The sequence below is a fragment of the Curcuma longa genome, unplaced genomic scaffold (genome assembly GCF_044706935.1).
Source record: "Curcuma longa cultivar G26 ecotype Majalengka, Jawa Barat unplaced genomic scaffold, ITB_CL_G26_1.1 contig_26031, whole genome shotgun sequence".
Lineage (NCBI taxonomy): Eukaryota > Viridiplantae > Streptophyta > Magnoliopsida > Zingiberales > Zingiberaceae > Curcuma > Curcuma longa.
In genome coordinates this window covers 1-5,322 of record NW_027432970.1, presented here as the reverse complement: position 1 = coordinate 5,322, position 5,322 = coordinate 1, and the positions used below count along the sequence as shown (strand labels likewise).

Genomic DNA, 5,322 nt, shown 5'->3' with positions numbered 1-5,322 from the left:
GACTATTAGTTAAAAAATAAAAAAATATACTTAATTATCTTAAATAATTAAATTTATATAATTTAACAACCTCTCGCAGCACTGGCACTAACAATAATTAATACATGACAATTTACTAAATCATGCAGATAGTTTTCCGAAATTCTCAAATCACATAGGTAACTTTTAAAATTACAAAATCATGCATCCCTTACTCATTTTGCTCCTCCGAATTCACTCATTCCCTCGTCCCCGTCATGCGCTAAAGCACCACATGCGTCCGAACCACACGTGCGCGACTCATGACGTGCATTCGAACCAAAATCAACAGTTGACACAATCGACGGTGTACCTTCATCGTGAAAATGCGAATAAAAAAACCTAAACCTAAAAACGATACCATCTCCAATGGTCGAGTGTCTGTTGTCCATGATGAACCATGTCGTGGCAGCTCCCGAATGATAGTGTCCGTCCTAGTCAGCTCTGACTATAGCGTTGTCTTTGTTCTTCTTTTCCGCAACACCCAAATCTTTTAGGTATGCGAAGCTCCCATAAAACTAAGTTGTCACGCTGAGGTAGGGTGTAACTACTGTTCTGATAGCTCTAGGAAAATCCTAAAGCATCAGCATCATGGTAGCATCTAAACTCTTGTTCATGCTCTTAATCCTATGGTCGACGACATCTTATTATTTACTCTAAACAATCCAATCACAACACTGGTGATAACTAAAATCCTGCCGACGACTAAGCTTTTCACTCTGATAAATGTATATTTCTTCTATAAATTTTTAGATGTCTTTTTTCTTCTATCAATTTTTTCTTTAACCACTATTTGTTATTTATAAAAAAATTTCATTCACAATAGGATTAATTTCTAATTGTATCAATGTAGGGAAAATCTAATTTCTTATGATGTGTTATCAGTTATGATGTAATCTATGGATTTACAAATAAAGGACTGAAATATATCCATTACTCCAACTATAAATATGAGTACCGCCGATATGTCATTTTCAATTTCCTCTAGTGTTGTGGAGAATATTGGATAGACTTTTTGAGAATACGTGGACTGAATAAAAATACAATGACAATAGAATGGAAGTGGAAATTGAAAGGGATGTGTCTGAGAATGAATTTTAGCAAATGATATGCACTATTCATTAGATGAGCCAGTTAACACTAACGAATATAGTGATCTCGAAGTGTAGTTTTTATTAGCTTAAGATGCATAAATAATGAATTCAAGAATTGTTCCATTGCAAATGCAAGAACAAGATGTCTCTCTTGATAAATTTTGTGTTGGTAAGGTAATCTATTTTTTAAAACTTTTAGAGTACATTTGGTTCAAGTTATCATACATAACCTTGGTATGTGATTACTAGGTAATCACATAGCCAAGGTTATGTGATATCATACATAACCTTGGTATGTGATTACTAGGTAATCACATAGCCAAGCTTATGGGATATAAAATATAATCTAATGTTGTTTGATTCAACTTATTTATTTGGAAGGAATAAAATATAACCAATTTAATATTTACTATATTATCTTTTATTCAATTAATTTTTAGAATAAATTAAATTAAATAAATAATATTAATATTAATAATATTAATGATGATAATATATAAAAATATATAAATTTATTTTAAATTTAAATATTTATTTATAATTTTTTAAATTTAAAATAAATTTATATATTTTTAATAAAATAATTATTTTAATAAAATAATTCATTAAATTTAAAAATATAATTCGTTAATTTTATTTTTTAATTTAAAATAAATATATATTTTAATAAAACAATTTATTAAAATAATTATTTTAATATAATAATTTGTTAAATAAAGAAATATAATTCATTAATTTTATTTTAGTAAAATAATTCATTAAATAATAAAATAATTCATTAATTTTATTTTTTTAAATTTAAAATAAATTTATATATATTTTAATAAAATAATTCATTATAATAATTATTGAAGATTGCAAGATTTAAGATATAATCATAAATTAGTGTAATAATATCACAAACATAATAAAAAGTTATAATATGAAGTCAAATTTTTACCGCTGAATTTTTTACCGCGAATCTAGTTGAGCAATATATGAATTTATTGTATGACCTACTAGACGATGTCGCTTCCCTAAAGAGTAATGAAATATGCTACCTAACACACATAAGAGGAAGACATCCATTGTCAATGAGTAGTAGCATTCCTCTCATATAAATGCAAAGATAGACCATCTCAAATTTTAAAGCATTGATATTAGGTAGGTCATATCTTCTTCTCATTTTTTCTTTTTTGTTTATTTAAATTTTCCTTTGAGATCTACAAATAAACACAATTCAATGTATTTAATAAAAAACTAAAATCAATGAAAATACAATTACTATCAAACCTAAATATTACTACATAAATATCAACTCACTTTAATAGCGTTCAATCTCAAAGTATTAATTTTTTTATCCCTTGCTTGTACCTCCTGTTCTTCCTCAATCTCGTTGTTGATTGATATAGTGGTACGCTCTTCTTGCATATAAAAAATCCACCACCCTAGACTTTATCTCTAAGTTACCCTCTCATCCTTGTTTATTTCTCTCTTGCTCTTCTTCCTATCAGGGACCATTACTAGTCATTTAAATGTATCTTTAGGAGTGACCCTTTAGAGATCATAGCGATTTCTGTTGCATCCTCTCTTCATTATATTGATTGAAACTCCTTCAGGATGAGCATATTCTCCATGGTGGTTAGTTGGATAAGAAAAACATACATTCCATTTGCAGAATAGCAACTAATTCATCATTTAATTTAGATAAACTTTCTTTCTAAAAGGTATGGATTTGGATTTGTTTTTCCTTTTCAATGGAATGAAAACATCTGGTTGTTTCCTACGAGTCTATATGAAATTGTGTAGCCGATGTCTCACCCTATTGTGGTGTAGACTCAAAGTGAATAAGGGGATCCCAAGTAAATGAAATTCCTCGGGGTATGAAGAATATTAACAATAATCTATAAAATCAATAACGATACATAATTAATTATAAACCTTTAACTATATAATATAAATTTAGCATTAGTTGAAATACATTTAATGGTTACCTGGGCAGGTGAGACTCCTTGTAACTTAACTCTTATTTTATCTATGTGAGAATAAGTACACCTCCACTTATTCTCGGTGCTATGATGTTGTTTGGCGGTTCAGTAAATTATTATAAATATTAAGTTAGTAAATTTGCCCTCTAAATAATTAATTATTTATTTTAAATAATTTATATAATTCAATAATAATTCTATAGCATTAGCATTAAAAATATAGCTAATCCATACATCTAATTAATTTTCTAATAAGTGGCAACACACTCCCCCACTAACTCCAAAAATTTAATGTCTTTTAAAATTCCTAAGCAACTATCAACCCTCAGAATTCCCCGTGCTAATTGCAGTTAAAGCACGCGCGGCAACTCCAAAAAAAATTTTAAAGTCCCATAATTTCTTTAGTTAAGTCCTTAAGTAATCCCCATGGCAAGTTAACTATAAATATTCCGCAGTCCAAACAAGTTCTTCTCTTCTCTACTCCGATCCTCTGACGTTGCCTGAGCTAATTAGACATGGCCACCCTCAAAGTCTTTGTGAACAAGGCCAAGAACTGCGTTGCTTTTGTCGAATCGGACTTGGATTTCGTGGATGTTCTCCTCAGCTTCCTCACGCTGCCTGTTGGCACCGTCGTCCGTCTTCTCAACAAGCAGTCGTCCCTGGGTTGCTTCGATGAGCTTTACCGAGGGGTTGAGCGGCTTGATGAGAAATACCTTGCGACGGCAGCTTGCAGATCGATGTTGACGAAGCCGGTGAATTCTTCTGGAGTAAAATTCCAGAAGCTAAAGATTAATATCGATGACATGGGAGAGTTATACACATGCACATCCAAACTTTGCTCTTATCGTGCGCTCAGCTATTATTCAAGCCTCGAATGCCATTGCGGTCATGACATGGACAAGGCAATTAGCCACGATCTGAATGAAGATACTGTTAATTACGAAGGGTTTCATGGCGTATTCGTCAAGGGGGGTAAATTTCTTGTTACTGATGCTCTTTTGGTAGCGTCGATTGAGCACGCCTCGTCTTTTTTCGGCTGCTATGACTGGAGCGATCTCGAAGAGAGATCGATAAGAATCCAACGAGCACAGGTAAATTTTCATTCTCTAACGGGTGTCTTTTAATTTCTTAACGTTTTACTCCATTCGCAGCTGAGAATTATCAAGGAAGAATCACCATTCCTATAAATTCAATGTATGCAGGTTTTGCATATTCTCAAAAGATCCCTCGTTTCAGACACTCCGTTAACTGATGTTTTATTGCGCAATGGAGAAGGTATCTCCCCCAAGTTTTCAGTTCCTCCCCCTGTAGAAAAAACAGTTGCAATCAAGGCATCTGGCAAGGAGAACAAGATCCTCAGAATCAAGCTGGCCCTTGTGGGGAACAAGGTGCTGTATGCTGAAGCTGGCCAGGACTTTGTTGATGAAATTTTCAGTTTTCTCACATTCCCATTGGGTGCTTTGAAGAAGCAACTGGGCAGTCGATGTAGGATCGGATGCCTAAATAACGTGTATTACAGTGCAACGCAATTGGCTTCCTCGGGTTACGTGATTGAAGGCTGCGAAGAGAGATTGCTTAATCCCAAGCTCGCACCGTATTTCAACTGCAAGGATCAAGTCCTCGGAGTTGAAGTGGAGAAGGAAGAAATGTACTTCGCATGTGACTACCGCTGCAGACTAAGCGCAACGAGGTACCACTGCTCCTCACCTGGTCATCGGGGTAGAAAGGCAAAACGGGCACTGCTTATAAATCCCAAAACATCACTCCGAGGGATTATCTTTTCCTGAGGGAAGCTTCTGCAAGGAATTAACGTACATGGTTAGCGACGAACTGATAGTCACCCCGTTATCCTTCTCATCACTCATTTCACTTCACAGGGAAATCTCTGAACCAGTCAAGATGGCAGAGCTGGGTCATAGATAAAGAAGAGGTCTATCTCTTGTTGCTTGCTACAATTGCATTACATCTGACTATGTGATTGATGCTGCCTTCTTTTTTCGTGTTTCAGGTTCTTGATTTGCTTGATGCTGCTTTGTCTTCGAGTACAGCGCTGACGGATGCCTTTTTTGAAAGAGCTAATGCTGCGCTCTGTTTGGTCGATGAGAAGGGTGAATGAGGGCGGAAGAAGAAGATGAAGAGGATCGATAACTGATTTACTTGTTACTCTTTATCTGTGAATAAAGTTGCTGTTGTTAACTCTGCCAAATAATTTAATCTAGTTTTATAATGAGGTGAACTAAACT

General features: G+C 33.8%; 1 pseudogene; it reads left to right on the top strand.

Annotated features, from left to right (window-relative positions):
* Positions 1-3,594: 3,594 nt before the first annotated feature.
* Positions 3,595-5,195, top strand: LOC141818797 (uncharacterized; annotated as a pseudogene).
* Positions 5,196-5,322: the final 127 nt, after the last annotated feature.